Source organism: Peromyscus leucopus, chromosome 17 (assembly GCF_004664715.2).
Source record: "Peromyscus leucopus breed LL Stock chromosome 17, UCI_PerLeu_2.1, whole genome shotgun sequence".
Lineage (NCBI taxonomy): Eukaryota > Metazoa > Chordata > Mammalia > Rodentia > Cricetidae > Peromyscus > Peromyscus leucopus.
Window position 1 is genome coordinate 29,537,758 of NC_051077.1, and position 20,245 is coordinate 29,558,002.

A 20,245-nucleotide genomic window follows, 5' to 3' on the forward strand; every position below is an offset into this window, starting at 1 on the left:
CAGGCTCTATGGAGCTATGCTGCATGACAGTAGACAATAATGCTGACTTTGCAGCCAGCCAGCTGAAGGTTTTCGTCCAAAAGATTGAGTTATCTACTGTATACTTCAGTTTCTCATCTGTGAAACCAGGGTAGGGGATTAATGACTAATGCCTTCTAGAATTTTGTTATTAGGGACTTTTCAGAACCGATTTAAGGAAAGAAAGATTTGATTTAGTGCAAGGTTTCAGGACACTGCCATGTATCATGACATGGCAGAACAGGTCACTCCATTCAGTGGAATAGAGTGGTTGAGCCTGCTTCCTGGTGTCAGCAGAGTGAAGCCAGAACCAGGGGCTGGGCTATGATCCTCAAAGGGCTGCCCCTAGTGGCTTGTTCTCTTTAGCCAGGTCATGTCTAATACATTTTCCACAGCCTGCCGACACAGCAACACCAGCCATAGAAGAAGAACTTAAAACAGGAGGCTGTGAGAGCGCTTTAGAGTCTAACCATAAAAGACTTTGTAAGAATGAATGAGAATACACACGCGTGTGTGTATGAGAATATATGTTTATATACATACACATATAATATAAACATATTATCATTATATTTCTCATATTATGTGTGTGTGATGTTGGTTGTTTTTATTCTTTGCTCTTAGCTCTTTAGCAGGGGCTGCCACCCAGCTCCCAGAGGTTTATTCTTACTTATAAATGCCCAGCCTTAGCTCAGCTTGTTCCAGGCAACTTTTTCTAAATTTTAAATTATCCCATCTACCTTTTGCCTTTGTTTTTTTTATCTTTCTCTATTTCTGTATATCTTTTCTTTCCTTAAATCATGTCTGGCTGCGTAGCTGGATGACTGGCCCCTTCTTTTCTTGTTCTTGATCTCTCTTGCTTCCTCATCCTTCTTTTTCTCCTTCTATTTGTTCTCTCTGCCTGCCAGTCCCGCCTATCCTTTCTCCTGCTTTGCTATTGGCTGTTCAGCTCTTTATTAGACCAATCAGGTGCTTTAGATAGGCAAAGTAACACAGCTTCACAGAGTTAAACTAATGCAACATAAAATAATACAACACATCTTTGCATCATTAAACAAATGTTCCACAGCATAAACAAATGTAACACATCTTATGATATTCCATAACATGTGTGTGTATCTTGAATACAACCATAGTACAACTGGTTCTGAAGTAAATACATGTTGCAAATTATTATTGATCCTGTAAAGCATCAGAGTTGACCTGGGAGTTAATTCAAGAAATCCATGGAGTCTGCTTAAAGGGCAAAGAAATTTATTAAGTAAAGAAAACTCGGCCGGGTGGTGGCACATGTCTTTAATCCCAGCACTCGGGAGACAGAGGCAGGCGGATCTCTGTGAGTTCGAGGCCAGCCTAGTATACAGAGCAAGTTCCAGGACAGGCTCCAAAGCTACACAGAGAAACCCTGTCTAAAACAACAATAACACACACACACAAAGAAAGAAAGAAAAAGAAAAAAGAAAGGAAAACTCAGAAGACAGAGAAGAGAGCAGTGAACAGCATATGTGCATCTCAGGTCTTAGGGTAACTGAGAGGCCCCGCCTCAGGGGCAGGTACTTGAAGGTCATAGGCAGGTAGAGCAGTCACCTGCTACATCTCTAGGGCTGTGCTTCAGGGTCATAGAACAGATATCCACTACAGGAAGTGGCAAGGTGAATTTCAGGAGAATGATGTTATTGTAACAATTATTTACTGATATCTCTCACAACTAAGAGCTGGATTTTTGTTGTTGTTGTTAATCACTTTGGAGACCTTAACAGGGTAAAGTAAGACTCCAAAATTCTGTGAAATCATACACATTTAGACTTGTATCTGTCAAAGAAAATTTTACAACTTCAAGCCTAATTTTCCCTTTGTTACTTCTACTGAGAATTTAAATAGTTTCTAGATTCGCTCCCCCCTCCCCCCACACGCTTAAAAAGGTAAGCTTGGAATCCTACAGTGACTGAGCTAAGCATGACAAGGGTTCTATTTCTTTTGCAAAGATCTGTTCCCAAAGTATTTGGGGATAACAAGCTTATACTTTGGAAGGGACAGCAGAAATCTACAACTATCCTGTTTCACTATATGTATTTTTTCAATGAACTGAAGCTGTATTCCGTATTTTTTTCTAAACAAAATAGCTGTCAGCAAATGATTGGTAATGCCTCCACGTATTTTCCTGACTGAATGGTTATGTCATCTAAAATTTCACCAGTAGAATGAAAAGTTATCATTAAGATATAATTTTAAGAAAGCACTCATTACTCTGATTTGGGAAGGGAGGGGAACATCAATACATCTGGAGTTAAGCACAGCTGAATCTCACCGGGTTGAGCAGTTGTATGGCCCAAGGTTCCTTTCAAAGAGTATAAGCAGATCCCAAAGGAGAGCTGGGTTGAATGCGAAGGATAAAATAACGTTTGAGGACCTGAAGAGATACTTCCTGTTATCATCTCCAGATGTGGGAGGAGGGGATGGGGGGGGGTCAGGGGTCGGGACAAAAGGAGTATGACAGACCTGGAAACAACAGAGAAACCAAAAGAGGGTGGGATGCCAGACATTAGTCAGGCTTATGGAGAAGCATTTGGTTCTAGGGCTGGTCCTAAAAATGACTTAGAATGCTATCTTGTTTAAAATTATTATTTTCCCTGTATTCTACACTGAGCAAAGATATAAAACAACTAAAAGGCCATGTTAATATTTCCTTAATCACTTAAACACACCTCGCCTATTAGGAGTTGAATCTTACATAATTTCACTTAGCATGTTGTTGGTACTTGAGAAATATTTGCTGAATGAGTGAATCCTTTCACGATGCTGCCCTCCCCCCCCATACTTTAGAAATGACTCAGTACTGGAGTGGGAGCTTGAGATTTAATGCTTGATGCAGCCTTTAAAAAAAAAAGGCAGAAGAATTTAAAGATATATAACAAGGTATTTCTAGTAGTACTCTCTGTGGTAATAAGATACTTTTTAAATTTATTTTGACTCAAACAGTAGCCACTAGCCAAATGTGGGTATTGAATATGTGATAGGCAGTTAGATTAAGGAATTGAATGTTGATTTAATTTCATTTAAGTCAAAGTAGCCACACGTGGCTAGTCACATCGACGACATTGGTCAGGTCAAAGGGTTTTGTTCAAAGTATCCCGTCCTCACTTTTCAAAGGAGCTATTTTTAAGAACTGCTACTATCAATAAAACGCAAATTTCTGTGTTCTTTTAAACTGGAAATCCCTTGGCTTGCCTAAGCAACTCTAAAGACTAGTATATCAAGCCAAATTGACTTGTGTGAGTAACAGTGCCTCGGGAGATTTTGCATCATTTTGACAACTGGTAATGCGTGGTCAATTTCTAGCATCAACTGTGGCCCTAAAAGGAGTGCTGAGCATGCGTAGTTGCCATAGTGAAGTATAGAAGTGGGCTGGGCATTGACAGACTTGCTTGACAAAACAGTCTTCCCTTGGATTGCCCCCCCTCCCCCCTCCCCAGGAATCTGGCGCTTCCCGGCTACCCCTGGGTATGCAGGGGACGCTAAGGTTCTTACCCCTATCCCCCCCCCCGCCTTTTATCTCCCTAGCCACTTAAAGCCTCCCCTTTCCTTACAAGAAACCCCAGACTGCAAGGGAAAATATGGGGCTCGGGAAACAAGTGAAGCGATAGATAGGAAGTGCCTCTTAGGTGCTCGCTAGATACTTTCTAAGATGCCCAGTAAAAGCGGGTTGTCTGCACGAATGGATGTTACCCGTGTGGCAAACAGATGAGAGCCAGTAAGGTTTGCTTTTTAATGTACAATTTTTGTCATGGGAAGCAGACATCGGTTCCATACTTCAGGTAGGGGAGTTCATTGGAGCTTGGAGCAGTCCTCAAGCTTAAGCACACACACACACACACACACACACACACACACACACACACACACACACGCCTTTTCATCTCTTTCCTTACTGTGTGACACCCCCTAGCTCTGTTACTCTTAACCTCTCAAAAGCTGTACAGACCAAGGTGTTTGCGCAAACGGATGAAAATATATTGATAGAACCCGCCTCCAGTCTCCTCCCTTCCTTTCCGAGGCTCCTTAAAATTTAATAACAATCTTTCGGGGCAGTGTCAATTTCCATAAGTGGCTCCCTTCGAATTTCATGTTGTTTAGGAGATGCATTTTGGTACTTGAGTGGCATTAAAAAAAAAAATCTCATAGCAGACATTTTCCCGGAACCTGGACGCTTATATAAAAGCGACGCGTTCATTTATAAAGTAAGGTTCAACAGGGTTTGCATTTTTATAAATTTATGTCGTTTCGAGGTGTAGACGATTTGATTTGTGTATTAGGCACTATCACTACAGATCACTTGTAAGACACGTTAAAAATTGGCTCCGCCCCCTTTTCTTCCCCCTACCCCTCGAAATCTATGATTCAGATTTAGACTAGGTCTAAAGACAGGAACATTTGGAAAGGATTTGGAGATTAAAAATACGACGCTGTGATTTTCAATACCAAGACCGCAACAGTGATAGACAACAGGAACTGTTTTTTTTTTAAATCTCATCTCCAGAAGTTGGAGGACGACAAAGTCCGAGTCGTCCAGTAAGCCTGCAGAGACTGATCGCGCTTCCGCCCAGCAAAAACCCGGGCAGGCGACACGTTGCGACGAGTTTCAGATGCAGAAGAGGAAGAGCATCATCTGCAGTCCGAGGCGTGGGAAACGCTGCCCAACGGGGTTTAGAAGCCCCGGAGGTAAGCGCAACGAGGGCCCCGGCGGACTGATCCGGTGCTGAGTGCGAGGAAGCCTGCGCTCGGCGGAGCTCCAAGACTCGGCGGGGAGGAGAGGGGCGGACCTTTCCTCGTGTGGACGGCGGCGGCCAGGGAGATCACTGCGGCTAGGAAGCGGCGACAGCCTGGGCGTCCGCAGCTGCAACTGGCTGGGAGGCCGACTGAAGCCGGAGAACCCCTTCAGCGCCCGGGAGCCCGGGGCGAGGCGGAGCCTTGACGTCACCTCCCCTCCCCCAGCCGCTCCTGGAGGGAGGAGTGGGGAAAGGAGGCAGAGGGATCCGCCGCAGTTGCCGGCCGTAACTCCTCAACTCGGCAGCTGGCTGCCTGGACATGTCCTGACAAACTTGGCTTCTCCTCGGCCCCCTCTCCAGACCTCGTGCGCGCTCTCTCCACCTCCTTCGGTGCTCAAAACTTTCCCCGGGTCGGAAGCCACTGGAAATGCGATCACCTGAGTCCCGACAGCACTGGAGGCTCGCACTTTTCTTGGGGATATGCTGAAGATCCAAGGGAAGCAAAGTTGGTACTTCGAGCCCGGCTCCTAACAAAAATCCAAACGGCGTGGGATTTACCCAACTGCCGGAGACTGTAAAGAAGAGAGCATCGAGGACCGGGCTACTGTGGTGAGTTCTTTGTTCAGTGCATGCCTTGTAGAATTTAAGTTTAAACGTAAATGAAATAACGTGGGGGTGTTTCTCAGTAAGTAAGTTGGGGAATTCATGTGGCTCTCACAGGGTCTGCGCTCAGGGAACTGGGCTGCCCGCGGCCTTTACGGGGCGCGGGAATGAAAGGCAAGCATGCGCAGCTTTTGGAATTCACAAAATACACACAGAGCGCTGTTCAAAAGAACTTGAGAAGCGAAGCCGTTTGTGCATTATATTCGGTGTAACTTGTTATAGAAATGGTGCCCAGGGAGGGCGCGTTGGGGACTGGATGATCTGCAGTGGCGCAGCGCCCTCTAGTCCGAGCACCGGGCAAGGCGCGCTCCCAGCTCCTAGCTCAGTGCAGACCTCGAACTTGGACGTGCTGGGTACTCTAAACGACGAGGACTAGACAGAGCTCGATCGTTTCCACCCCAGCCTTTCATTTATACCGGTCCACACTTAATACCTTTCCAAAAATCAGCTTAGGTGGACTGGCTGCAGAAGCCGTGCTGGGGGAATGTTTTTTAGGGGGAACAGTCCCCCTTCCACCTAATTTCCATGAAGCTCTGGGGACAGGGTCAAGGAAGATCGACTATTTAAAGGATGTTCGTGGAACTTGAACTACACTTCTCTTCGTGTGAAGGCAATTCGCTCGTAACCAAAAAGGTATCTCCATTTCGTTTTGTTGGTGGCTAAAGGATTGGCAAAATGTGGCAGCCTAGAAGACTGCATGCATCTTTGGCTTTCGGTGGTTCCTGTAGAGACCAAGTGCAACTTCTTCCAGGCAGTGAGGTTTATCAGTGAGCCTGGATAGTTAGGAATCTTAAGAATATATTTTAGTTCTAGTAAGCACTAATTATATATGTATGTATGTATGAATGAATGATATTTTTTTTCTCAGGAATTCCTTTGTGCCATTTAGAGAATCCAGCGATTTAATGTTATGGAATGGTGTGTTTTTATACTTTTTATTGTTCTTTCCCTCTCCTAGCATCACTACCCCAGGCCGTTTCACATCCCCTCCCCCAAGGGCTGGCTTTCTTGTGTGATAGCTGTGTTTTGCTGAGAGTTAAAATTCCGTGAGGGTCGCAAACCGGTTGAGCTCGGAGATCAGGTCGTTTGCCTTCTTCGCAGCGTTCCGGGTATGGAACTGACCGGAACTCCGCGAGCACTTTGCGCGGTTGTAGCCGCGGCCAGTCGAGTCTTTGGGTTATGATGATATTAGTATTTGCTGCTGGTTGTGAATTTGTGTGTGTTCCAAATAGCGAGCAGGGGAATGGAGAGCTGCGAATCAGCACACTCATTCTGCAGGCACTACTTTTTCTTCTTAAGCATAACCTGCTAGGCACCATTATTATTATTTTCAGTCATCTTCCTTTAAGGTGGCTTAAGAAGTGACATAAACTTTGAGCCAAAAAAAACCAAAAAAACAAAAAACCCTCCCTTACCTAGTCTCACTAGCCCCTGGCTGCTGTGCAGTTCGCCCTGCTGTCTCCTCCACCCCGCTCCCTGGGAAATCTGATCTCTTCGTCGTCGCGGCGTTAAAATGTTCGAGCCCCACAAACTTTCCGAGGTCAAGCCCTCCCTCTTCTCTGGGCTGCGTCCCAAAGCGAGGCTGGCTTCGGCTGACTCTCAATTGCGCTTCAGCCGGTACCTGGAGCTGTGCCCAAGCCGGGGATGGACTTGCAGCCCTGGGATGCGCTGGCTGGGCGCTCGGGCGCCAGAGGGAGTTCTGCCAGTGGGGCGCCTGTTAGCCGGGGATCCCTCATTCTCGCTAGAGAACTTGTAGCTATGGGGCCAGAATCTCAGACTGCCGGACCCTTGGGGCGGAATTAAGCACTGTGAATGCGCCTAGGGAGGCTCAGCTGCCTTTGTCCTGCAGACCCGGGGACTGGGGGTGGGGGAGCGTCAGTCCCGGTGGCCAGCGTTGGGGTTCACCGCCCCGGTCCAGGAGGATCTGAGGTCCAACCGAGTCTGCATTAACAGGTCTCGGGAAAACTTGTGTATTTTCCCCGGCCTTAATGTGGATTTCAGGAGGAAGTAAATTCCGACCTAACTGCATTCCTTTCCAGACCCTCAGTAGTTTTTCACCTTGGTGGCTGCAGACTCGCTGAGCGAGGCATTCAAATGCCGATTCGGGGATTTCCTGGAGGTTGGGAACAAGTCTAAAGAGATGCATTGGGGTGGGTGGCTGGGGGTGTTGCTTAGCCATAGGTGACTTCTCCTCCTTTACTGTCGTTTTTTTTTTTGGGGGGGGGGGGTAAGCAAATGTTTCCCCTCTCCTAGCAGGGAACATCCAATAAAATTCCTCGCAGCAGCAGCTCGAAATTCTAGAACAGTCCCCAAGCTGTCCCTCTCGCAGGAGTGCGAGCTGCTCCAGGGCGCTCGCCTTGCTCCCAGCCCAACGCGGATCTCGGTCGTCCCCTGGAGCTTCTGACCCGGGGCGGGGCGGTCTCGAGCTGCGCGCCCTGAGTCCCGGAGTCTGGGCGCTGCAGAAACGAGAGCCGGCGCAGGCAGGCGTGGCCGCGGGGCGGAGGGATACACACGGCGGGGAGCTGGGAGCGCGCGGGCCGGGCTGGACGCGGCGGGGCTGGACGGCCGGCGGCGCCATGCGGACGTGCGAGCCCAGTGCGGCTCCCGGCACAGCAGCCTCCCGCCGGCGGGCGCGCTGAGCACCCCGGGCTCCGCGCCCGACCGCACCGCCGCGACTTGGAGCCAACTTTGCAGTAAGTTTGCGGAGAGTGGCGTTGAGCCTGGCGCGGCGGGTAGGTGCCCGCCGTCCCTCCCACGCTTCTCGGGCTGCACCGAGGCGGGGGGCTGGAGCCCGTCTCCTTGCCCAGTTCGCAGAGTTGAGTGGCGGACGGCGGCTCCAGGATGCGGAGGCGGAGGGGTGGAGGGACCCGAGGGACGTGCGGGGAATGGTGATTGCGGAGTCGGGGACGGGGCGCTGCGGTTCCCGGGACCAGCGCGGTACTCCATGCAGCTCCAGACTGTCTGACCCGGGAGCACCGACTGCCCCGTTCCTGGTTCGACTCCTGTCCGTCTCGGCTTTGGAGCGTTTTTTTTTCCCCCAAGGACTGAGATGAAAGCAGAGCCGATCGCCTGAGCGTGGGATCTTTGAAATGGAGTCGCAGAGTTTCTTAGATGTTCTGTGCCCGGAGGAGTGCAGCGCCGAGGTTGAATGCGGCTCCTTTGCTAGGCTAAGCCGCGGGGGGAATTGTGCGGCCGGGCAGTTGTCTGTTTTCTGGAAGATAAACTTGGGAGGTCTTGATTAAAGCGAGGGTCTGATTCACAGCCTTCACCATGCTTTCTTTTAGGAAGCTAACTTTTGGTTGTCTTGTAAGACTCCCTCCCTCTCCCTTCCCCCCCGTGATGGGAATTGCAGGGACTTGGAAACAAGGAGACAATTGTGTACTATAGCAAAGTAAATTCGCAAATATTTTCTATGTAGTTAATTTTTTTTTTTTCCATGTGCCCGGACTATGGTTTCATTAAGTGGCTTTTGTTAAGCAACTCCCGAGTGCGGGGTAGAGATTTTTTTTTTTAAACTGGGAATTTGCATAGACAATTACAGTCAGAAAAGATTTAAAAGGCACGTACTTACCTTTGCAAAAGTTGACTTCTGGTGCTTCCTATATTCTATATTTAATAGTTTAAGGACATATTTTTATGTCCCAATACTAAGGAATGGTGATGTTTTTCACATCAGCCTGAGTTTTAGCTATGCTGTCCATCCACATACCCATTTGTTGTATGTCCTCTCCAGTTATATTGGTTCATTTTAGTTATTTGACTTTGTGTCTTGTAATCAGTGCTCTGATCTGGCAGTTAGAACTTGCCCTCTCTCCTTGTTCAATATTTTAATTTAAGATATACAGATATTTAAGACACAATTTTTTTTTTAAAAAAAATGACGAAACTCCCAGTTTTGCCTGAAGTAGTCTTTTATAAGCTTAGTGTAAGTTTTGTTTAAAAGTTGGCCTTTGTGTGCCCATTTCTTAAAAAAAAAAAAATAACATCTTAAATGATCTCGGGTCTTTTTTTTTTTAAACCCCCACTGTGAAAGGAAGTAAGGTTGTTAGAGGCCTTCATAAAGTCATTTGGGCCACCTGCGAGTTCATCTTTGAGGGTAAGTAGTCTCTAGGCATGTCTTTATTGGGTTCACGTCATGTATCAGTAGACTGATCAGTTAAATGCACACTAAAGATGTGTGTTCAAAGTAGTGAGTTTTCATTTAAATAATTCCCCCTCCCAGGGTATCTTCAGATTCAGCTCTTGAATCATCAGTGGAGATGTCATTTCCTTACATGTTAGAAGTAGAGGGGACTTAGAGGAACCTCTGTTTAATGCTCTTAGGAGGTTTGCTAGGGCTGCTTGTTTCCACTCAAGTCTGGCTGCTTTTTACGTAGACTCAATAAGCCAAACCCAAGCGGCACACTATTGCATTAAATGCTGTCTAGGTGGCTGATTTGTAGCCTGAAGGACCTTAGTTAATAGAGGAAGCTGTAGGGCTCTGCATTCTAATCTTCATGACTGGGAATTTACAGAAGGAAAGTACTCTTTTGAGCAGATTGTGTGGAAGATGGAGCCAGGGGCTATCTTGGGAGTCTCACTTAATTGTTAAATTACAGATGTCTGTTTGTCCTTAGACCCTGGAAAGGTGTTTTCAAATGGAATGACATCCAGCATTTAAGATCAGAAAATTGCTACTTCTCCACGGAGAAGCAACAATAATTTAAAATATAAATTTCAATTGTATGGGTGTTTTGCCTGTTTGTGTGTGCCTGGTGCCCTCAGAGGCCAGAAGAAATCCTCTGGAAATGGAGTTACTACAGATGGTTGTGAGTTGCCAGGTGGGTCGTGAGTTGCCAGGTGGGTGCTGGGAATTGAACCTGGGTCCTTGGGAAGATCAGTCAATGCTGTAAATTGCTGAGCCATCTCCAACCACCACCACCACCACCACCACCACCACCACCCCACACCCACCCTGGTTTAAAAAATGCTCATCTTTTCTTTTCCATTTAAATGCTTCTCCGATTTTTGCTTAATTCCAAGAGATCACTGTATATGTGAAGATAAATACATTCATTACTTGCATCCTTTGTATATAGTCCTTTAGAAATTCGGTCATTATTTAATTTTTGTCCTTCATAGAGTGTTAAAGCATAAGGCTTTGTGACAGAGTCGCTCTAAGACCCTAATGTGGCGTCACCCATAGCCAGTTGTGAAGGGTTTTGAAGTGGTAGTGACCTCATTTTGGACCAGCTAGGAATTAAGAGCCATATAAAGGGCCACCATCTGCAATGCTGTTACCGGCCTGGTGGATGGTCGTGTCTGAATTTTCTGTTAAGGGGAACGGAAGCACTCTTATATGATTGTTTTGTGAATCCTCTCCCCGACTTAATTTTGCCTTCTGTTCTTAGTCCTTTATCCATCTGTCCATCATCGTCAGTCCAGCAGCCGTGGGTCTTCCCTGCAAACATCAGGCCTTGGCACAATATACATGGGTGAACAAGTCAGGTTTCCTGTCCTTAAAGAGCTGAAGTCCGGTCAGGGAGAAGGATAAATCAGTTTGGTGTAGGAAGAGGTCTGTTAAGCTCAAAGTGGTGCATCACAACACTTGAGCAAGCTGGGACTCCTGGAGGAGGTGGATCGGGATGAGTTCCTCATGATCGGTGCGGGAGCGGGGAGCAAGGGACAGGGGTGAGGAGGGTGGGGAGAGGGTTGGGAGAGACCAGGGCAAGGGAATGGCAGTACAGAGTGTGTGTGGGTTGCATGGCTTGATTGTGGTTTGCTGACGAGACAGAAAAGAGACCAAAGCTACAAGAAAAAAAACAAAAGCTCTGGGGAGTTAAGCCCTGAAGCCGCTTCCAACCTAGGCTCCCTGGACTTAGCAACTGTCTTCTTTTGGCCAGGGTGGCACACAGAACAGTAAGTGAGCGTGGCGGAAGTTGGCTTGTGAAGACCAGAGGATAGTTTTTTATGGGGCAAAGGTTAAGGACAAGAAAAGAAGGAAATGCTGAAGAGAAAAGTGAAGCCACTACACTGTATTAGCAGAGTTACACTTGCATCATCTTTCAGACGCGAGGAGTTGTACCTGTTGCCTTTTAGATTCCAGCCCTCAGCCACTGGTTGGAATCCTGGGCTCGGGACAGCTTGGCTGGACACAAGCCTATGGAGAAAGTGCCTTTTTAGTTTGAAGTAAGTGATACTAGGGTTACATTAGATAAGGAGGTAGAGTTCAGATGATCAAAATTCTTTGTAAAAACCTAATAGGGGCACACCAAGTCAGGCCCAGGGATGATGACTCGCTTCTCTTGCGGAGGACCTGAGTTCCGTTCCCAGCACCCGCATTGGTGGCTAGCAACAGCGTAGATATAAAACGCAGCTGTAGGGGATGGGAGGCCTCACATGCGCGCATGCTCCCACACAAGACACATAAATTAAGATAAAGTACATCTTAAAGAGAAGAAGAAGCTGAACCAGCAGGCAAAGGGGAAATACTAAATCTTCTTCACGTGAGGATGTAAGTTTGAGTAGAGGCGACGGGATACATTGAGAAAACAGGTTTTCTAAGAAAGTTAAAATACTGTGCACATAGGAACTGGGTGGTCACTGCACAGGTGGGGGTTGGGGGCGGTGCAGCGCTGAGAAATTAAAAATAAATTGACAGGTCTAGGTAACATTATATAAATAGAGGTTTGACAGCAGTAGTAGGTCATCCAAACTCTGAATCGTAGGGGGCGAGGGGCAAGAAGGGATGGGGGAGGGCTGCCGGCAGCTGTAAAGACTGCATTTCAACACCCTCCTCCCCCCAGTTTCTCAAAGAGACGGAGCCCCCAGGATTGAGTGACCTCCCTGACCTCACTCACTTAGATAGTGCCGAGAGCTGGGGCTAGATGCCAATTTTATGTCTTCTGGTCCCTTCCTTCCGTGTTCGATGCCTTAGCTTGTAGATTTGAGGGATGTGGGGAGTTAGGACGGCGCTTCCCTGGAACATAGGGGGCAGGGTGTTACTTTGCAGTGGGAAGCCAGCAGGGAGACAGTCTGACTGAGGGCAGCTGGTACATCTGGAAGTCTGTTCTCCAGGTACCTGAGAGGGTGGACTCGGCTGTGGGCGGTCCTGTTGGGTGCCCCGAGGATGAGGTCTTTAAGGCGCCCATGGGTTTGGTGTCGGAAGATGGCTGGGAGGGGATGTTTGTCATACTGTACTCTCAAGTGAATGGGGTACAGAGCAGCAGTAGAGAGAACAGGAAAGGGCACTGTCTTTTCAGTGGTTGTTTTTTTAGTGTGTCGTGGGTTGCTTTCCTGTTTTAGGCTCGTGGGCAATGGAAAGGACACGGGATATTGTTGAGGGAGGTGAGCGGCGTGGAAGCATGGAGTATATAAAGATCCCGGCGGACACAGAAGAAGGTCATCGGGTTTGATGTTAGCTTGGGATGCCTGAAGAAGCTGTGTGTGTTGCCTGCCAGGAAGGACGTGAAGGATTTCTGTAAGGCGTTTGAGGATAACAGTGGTTTTAGGGGAGAGAAGGAAACGTGGAAAGAACTCCAAGAAGTGCTGAGAAAGTACTTTTTATTGAGATCTTTGCCAGTATAAAAGAAAAATAAGGGTGTTAGTTTAAAGGAAATGCAGGGCTGGGAGCCGTTTATTTTTAAGCAGGGAGGAACCTGTGTTTATAGACTCAGCAGAAGATTGAAGGAGGGAAGGGGTGGTTGAGTTCTGAGCTCTAGAGCTGCGGAGGGTGCAGGGCTTCGTGGTGTCGGGGTGTTGGCCCCATCTCTCAGGTGTGGGAGGAGAGAACGGGCCTCATGACTCTCTCTGGAGAGGAAAGAAGGTGAGGGGCTCTCAGCTCTCACCCCGACTTTACTCTTGTGGAACTTTTGCTTCCCTGACCTGCCATGTGGTGAAGTACCGGTGCGAGCCCTCAGGTGCACGGGGTTGGGGGGGTGGGGAGCATAATTTGGCTCTTCCCGAGGCCATGCTAATTTGGGAGTGGAAGAAGTAGCCATGGTAATTGCTGCTTACTGCTCCAAAGCATCCTGCAAATGGTTTCTGTCTGGAGAGGAAAAAGCACATTAGGTGGTAGGGAGTGAAATCCCGGGAGGCAGACAGCCTGTTTCTGTGGGCAGAGTTTGTCCTGGACCGTGGGTGTGACCAGCAGAGAATGAGCAACGAACATCAACTTCCATGGCCCCAGTCCGGAAAGAGAGGGGTGAAAGCAGAGGTGAATCCAGGGATGCCTTGTCAGCCGAGACGCCTGTCCCCCACACTTACTTTCTTGATTTATGTCAACTAGCAAAGCCAGCTTCATAATTCTCATAGCCTTGTTCCCACAGATTCATGTACCTAGTAAATTATATTCATATACAGATCATCAAAAACTGGGTTTACCTTTCTAGAGTGAGAATACCTGTAACATTTATTTTGGGGCCAGTGAAATGGCTCAGGGGGTTTAAAAACAAACAAACAAACAAACAAAACAAAGCCTGATATCTTGAGTTTGGTTCCCGGAGCCCACATGGTGGAAGGAGAGAACTTAACCCCTTAAAAATTATCCCTGACTTCCATGTCATGAGCACTTGCCGCATGCACACATTCACGCAAGTGCCCTCCAACACTCACACAAACGAGTAAGTGTATTTAATTTTTTTGTTTTGTTTTGTTTTATTTGGAGCAGATAAATGAGGGGAAGGCCGAAGTTTTCCATTCTGAGGAGGGCTGCGATTCTGCCCTGTGTGTATCGGGTACTTGAAGACGGTCCTCAGATAGGAGTCAGATATTGATCCTTTCCAGAGTCATATTTAAGAGAAGGCCTGCTGGGTTAGTCACACTGTTTGCCTCTCCAGTTAAATTGAAGAACAGAGAGAGTTACCCGGAGTAATCATGTGATAAGCACCATGCTGGAAGCTGCCTCTCTAGTTCCTGGTCCTCTCCCCTTTCCCTGAAAATTCTGTTAAATTACAGGTAAAAAAAAAAAAAACGAAACCAAACTGGTGTGTACCCAGAAAACAAAATTTACTTGTGGATTCTTTGTTGCAAGAATAGAAGCCCCTGTGATTTCTGTCTTGCTTAATTCACTAGAAAAATGGACCTTAGTGCCTTTTGGGTCTCCCCATTGTAAATATTTCTGGAAACTACCAATTGATTATAACTAAGGAATGGTCTTCTTCTTTGGGGAGGGGTTTATTTTGCTTCCAAATTATTTATTTCGCTTCTAAATAATCTTACAGATCATTAAATATTTTTTTTTTCTAATATACAGTATTCTTTTAAAATAAGTCACTTGCATTCAAACTGTTTTGGACAGCTTGTGTTCTCCAAATGATTTTTGTCCACCTGTTGCTTTGAAAATGTGATCTTTACAGTTTAAGAGACACTTTAACAAACAAACAAGCTTTAAGGATGGCATTAAGGGGGGTGTTGGCTTAGTGGCTGTGTCAGGACTTAATGAATAAACATAAGCGACAGTAAAATGAACGTGGAACTCTAAACTTCAATAACAGATTAAACCATGGTGTCACTTGCTGATGCTGAAGAGTGTGTGGGTTGCTGTGTGTGTGGGGGAGGGCACAACACAAAGCTCTTAACTTTAATTTTGGTGGTTTTTAATCTCATGGAGTGAAAAGTTCAATAATGTTTTCCTCATATGTAGAGGATAAACATGGCCACTTGCGTGTGTCAGGTGACCTCCGTCTCAATTCTAAGTCTTGGTGTTGAACAGAATTCTTGTGTTTGAGATGCTGCCGTGACCTCCCTCTCAATTCTAAGTCTTGGTGCTGTACAGAATTCCTGAGTTTGAGATGTTGCCGTGTCTCTGAAACATGGGAACTGCTTCTAAATCTTAAAATTTTAGGTAAAAATAGGTGAAGCAGAAAAAAATCCACTTTTTAGGAGATATTATTAATCCTATAGAAATTAGTAGTTATGGTCGCTGTGTGCTCTTCATGAAGAATGTGCATTCGCAGTAATTGGAGCATTTTACATGAAGGCCTCTAGTGAAGACCTATGAGGATAGCAATATCTCACTTTTATCAGAAAAGTTATTCTTTCTTGTGCATGTATGGGTTTTAGAAATCTATGCTAAAGATGTTTAAGGGGACCCCAGGCTCCTTTCCCTGAAGTCTGAGCGTAGTACATATTCTGTTTTGATTTTGGAAACTATAAATTAGAAGCACAATTTAATTATGAGTTCATGCCTTGTGACCTCCTTCTAAATATCAAAGCATAGCCCTGGGCTGAGATGAGTTTTGGAGTTTAATTTTCATAAGTATGAAACTTAGGTAATAACACACTTTTTAGACAAAATGGTGGATCCTCTCTCCTCCTGTGTAATTGTTTGTTTTGCGTAGAGTAACAGCTGTAGTTTGATTATGACATTTTATAGTGAAACCCAAGCCCACAATTCTTTATTAATACTTCTGTAGGGTCAATAACATCCCCTAGAATTTATTTATTTATTTATTTGTTTGTTTGTTTGTTTGTTTGTTTGTTTTTTGGTTTTTTGAGACAGGGTTTCTCTATGTAGCTTTGCGCCTATCCTGGATCTCACTCTGTAGACCAGGCTGTCCTCGAACTCACAGAGATCCGCCTGCCTCTGCCTCCCCAGTGCTGGGATAAAAGGCGTGCGCCGCCACCACCGCCTGGCTGATTTTTTTTTTTTTAATTATATGATTGTATTTAGTAATTTCACCTAATTCCAGTGGCATACTATTAGCAAATTCAGAGTTTCAAGAAAACAGATCAAGGGGTTGGGGATTTAGCTCAGTGGTAGTCTGCTTGCCTAGCAAGCACAAGGCCCTGGAAGAAAACAAATTGGTTGTGAATGTTAGTCAGTGTGGTCCAGGAAGTTACTTAGCCTGTGATGATGTGTTCAGTGGAGCCTGTGGGTTGGTTATGGAGAGAGAGAGAGAGAGAGAGAGAGAGAGAGAGAGAGAGAGAGAGAGAGAGAGAGAGAGAGAGAGAGATTTGGGGATCCTGAGAGGATGCGGGCAGGGACAGTGTGTTCACAGGGAGAGGACAGCTGTACTGTTTATCTGTTAGGATATCTCTTATGACTGAGGAGTTGGGATGAGTCTCTCTGAGGTGGTAGGAAGGGCATCATGGCAGTGGTTGGCGTGCATGGGGCTTGCCCAAGTCCGGATGTTAAGTTCCAAGCACTCAAGGAGACGGGCATCTGGAGTTTCTTGTCACCCTGTTTCTGGTTCTTAGTTTCCTCACCTCCTCAGTTGCTAATTTGTCTCCTTTGCCTTTCTTCTCTTTTCCTGCTGCCTCCCTCTTCATTAAGGCTCCATCCTTGCCTGGCCTTTCCTCCCCTTCCTAGCTTTAAAAGCTCTCCTTATCATGATGACTTCTTAGATCAGTACCTCCAGGCTGGAGCCTTCTTACGTAGCCACATCTGCTGGCTTGAAGGCTTTATTCGCCTAACCATAGCCTCTGTGTGTTAGTCACCTGTCTGTCTTCGCTGTGGTAGATACCTGAGGTCACCTACTGATGAGGAGGCATGGGGTAATTTGGTTCTTGGTTTCTGTCCTTGGTCACTCGGTCCTGGTTTTTGGTCTGTGATGGCATCTCGGTGGGAACCTGTGGAGAAGGTCTGTTTCCCTCGTCATGACTAGGCAACAGAGAGGTCGGGGTGGGGAGACAGGGAGGGAGCTGGGGGTCCCAATAGCCCCTTCAAGGTCATGCCTCCAGTGATGTAACTCCCTTCCTCTAGACCCCACCCATCTCTAATGACGTCATCATCTCTCATGGGTGCCACAGGCTAGCTACCAAGCCTTTGACACATGGGCCTTTGGGGGAACTCTTCCGAACAGCAGCAGTCAGAACATCTTGTGGTAGTGTGAACTGCTGGCCCCATTTCCAGGCCGTCCTTTTGTTCTCCGACCCTGCTAGTAAAGGTGCTGCCCTCCTCGATCAACGCCACAGTCTTGAAATCTTTGATACTTCAATGTGCCTTTCTGTCTCTCCCCTCGTTCATCAGAGAACCTTGCGACAGACGCAGAGGGTGACCGCTTCTCCCCACCCCCGGCTTTAATCATGATGGCTCACATAACCCTGGCTTTTCACCTGTCTTATTATGTAGCAGCCTCAGATTGGGGGTGCCCTCCCCTCCCCCTTCCCCGCTGGCTTCGACCCATGCTGCCCACATTTCTCACTGTGGAGTCCATAGGGATCCCTTCTTGCAGTCAGTGACCACATGTCCCTGCTCCAAGGCCCCCTGCAGGTTCTCATTTTATTAGGAGTAAAATCGAGGGCCATAAAATGTGGTTGAGTAAATATATACGTACGTGGTAAGAATGGACAAATCAACCTCAGGATTCCGAGTTGTGGGTTGTAGTCTCCACCCGAGGAACTGTCGGCTCCTTACTGGCCTCCTTCCAGAGCGTGTCATGCAGAAAAGCAGGGAAGGGAATGACGTGGCTGTGGGGAAAACCGACAAGATCTCAGAGGAGGTTGGGACCGGGTCAGTGTCAGCACTGGGATGTCAGGTATGTGTGTGTCACTTGTGTGATGTGTGGAAGATGACCCCGTGATCCTCTTCAAGACACCGTCCCAGTCTAATCATAAAACATGACAAAGTCCAGTGCCTGATGATACGGGCTCCGTAGTACCGTGCTCAGGGGAGATGCTGATGCAGGAACTCTGCAGATAGTCTCTCAATGTAAGATGATTTTACAGTAAAACTCTCCGTGGGGTTTTTTTTCTCTCCCTGACTCTGTCCCTGCCTTCTTTCCCTCCCCCACTGTGTTCCAGCCCCAGGACTCTCTCTCTTTTTTTCCCTCATCCCACTGTGTTCTAGAGAGCCCAGGCATTGCTTTCCAGAAATGTCACTCATGCTAAGCTTGAGAAGTACATTTGGATATGAGTTTCTCCTTTCCCCAGGCTCTTGTGCAGTCTCTGGCTATGGGCTTCTTCCACAGCGCTTACCCCTCATCCACCGGGCTCCTTTTCTCTTCATAGCCTATTTGGCTTACCGGGCTGCGCATCATCCATCAGGTGTGGGAAGTTTGGTTCACTTTCAGCCCCCCAGCGTCTAGAGATAGACCTGCCTCACAGCAGTTGTTCATTAAATATTTGTTGAAGGACTTAAATAGTTAAACGAGCAAGCAGATGATCAACATAATTCAACTAAAAATGGGTACAGCGCAGAACAAGTGACTGTATCTCCCTGTCTGCTTATTCCTTCTCCCTCCAGATGTTACAGATGTGAGCTTTGTCAGGAATTTGTGAGACTGTCAAGAATTTCCCTCTCTGTGAAGCCTGTCCATATCCATACACATGCACACAGTTTTTCTTTCCTCCTCTGGCAGACATAAATGGGATCGGCTTAGTTGAGAGTCCATTTCCCTAGCTGTCATTTTACATCAATCTGTTGGATGCCATCTTGTCTTTGATGGCTGTGTATTTTACATGTAACACTAAGCAAACACATTGACGTGGTTGCATAGAATTTTGATGTGCCTGCTCCTTGTGAAGTGGATCCTAGTAACATTGTCCCCAAAAGCATAATATGCTTCTCAAGAAGGACAGCACCCGTTCATCACTATTTCCATAGATAGTCTCTGAAGCATTTTTCTAACACGTGCTTTTATATTCCTGGTTCAAGTGTACTTGGATTGTGATCTTGGCCTTTCTTAAATCTGTACATACCAGAAATGGTGACATTGGATAGCATGACCTTGACGCCTGCAGTTGAGGTGAATGGAAATTTTCTTTCCGTTTAGTCAAAATTCCAGGATTTATATATATATAAATTCAAATTTCTCCCAAAACAATAGAACTGGTGAGCAGATTGAGTTTTTTTGTAGCGGTGGTTCTGGGAGAAGTTTATTTTGTTAAGTAATCCTTGTTCCCCTAGACGTCAGAGATCTGTGTGCTTTCCTGACTCCGTCTGCTGAGAAGGTGGGCTAGCTGTGGAGGAGGTTAGGGTGCCCAGCTTGAACTTGATTCAGTATCCAATGGCTTTAGACACACCAGTCTCTTCTTTCCCCCCTCTAATAAAATGACTAATGGGGCAAGTTGGCGGTGGCTGAGCGAGGATGCTGCAGATTCATATGGCGTTTCCTAATTCTGCTGGGCTGTCAAGCCGGCCCTCCAGTCTGCTGTTCCTTTCCACCTTTGCTAGCTCTCACAACTTAACGCATATTAATTAATCCGAGGGTCACTTCGCAAGGGTGCGTTTCCGTACTGTGCTGTCAGTGCCGGGAGTTTGTGAGAATGCATTGTTTTCCCTTTTTTTTTCAGGATGAATTTGTTGGCGTGAGGAAGAACAGCTGGTCGGAGAAAAAGCCCCATTCTCTGGCCAGACCTCAGCCCCGTGGACCTGGCCTACCTTCCTTCCCACTTGTTAAAGGCCGCCCTTTGTTCAGGCTCCCTCTTTTCCCTCCCGAGTCACCCTCTGCGCTTCCTGAAGTTCTGCCTCCCTGCTGCCTTGATACCATGCTTTGATGATTGAGTTTCTGTGTATTCCTATCTCGTCTTTTATTGGTGACTTCTGGGTGACAGGTGGTTGTTCAGGGTTTTGAAGATACCAGACCCCCTGAACAAGGGGTTATTGACAGCAGTGTCCGTAAAATGGCAGTGTTCAGGGTGAGATTTGCTTCTCTGCCTTAGAAAGAACTGTTAGCTATTCAGGTTTTCGTATTATAAAATGACCTTTTACTGTATGCTCATGTTGGTGTTTAGAAATTACTTGAGTACAAATTTGATGGTAGTGATTACTGTAATTCCTTCAGATAGTTTTATAGTACTAAATGAGACAGTAAAGACATGCTATAGGGAGTGAACTTAATTATTTTTATGAAGAAAATAATTTCAGGATACATTTT

At 46.6% G+C, this 20,245-nt stretch overlaps 1 protein-coding gene across 8 annotated transcripts in view; it reads left to right on the forward strand.

The window, feature by feature from the left end:
• The first annotated feature begins 5,013 nt into the window (after positions 1–5,013).
• Positions 5,014–20,245, forward strand: part of Fat1 (FAT atypical cadherin 1) — a 123,541-nt gene continuing 108,309 nt past the window's right edge. For 6 of the 8 annotated variants that reach the window (XM_028881124.2, XM_028881128.2, XM_028881130.2 and 3 more), the window contains exon 1: positions 5,014–5,393. The gene's annotated coding sequence lies outside the window, so the exon portion shown is untranslated. Of the gene's footprint in view, positions 5,394–5,767; positions 6,081–8,007; positions 8,141–20,245 lie in introns of those variants that run through there. The other 2 variants (XM_028881125.2, XM_028881127.2) reach the window with 2 other exon arrangements.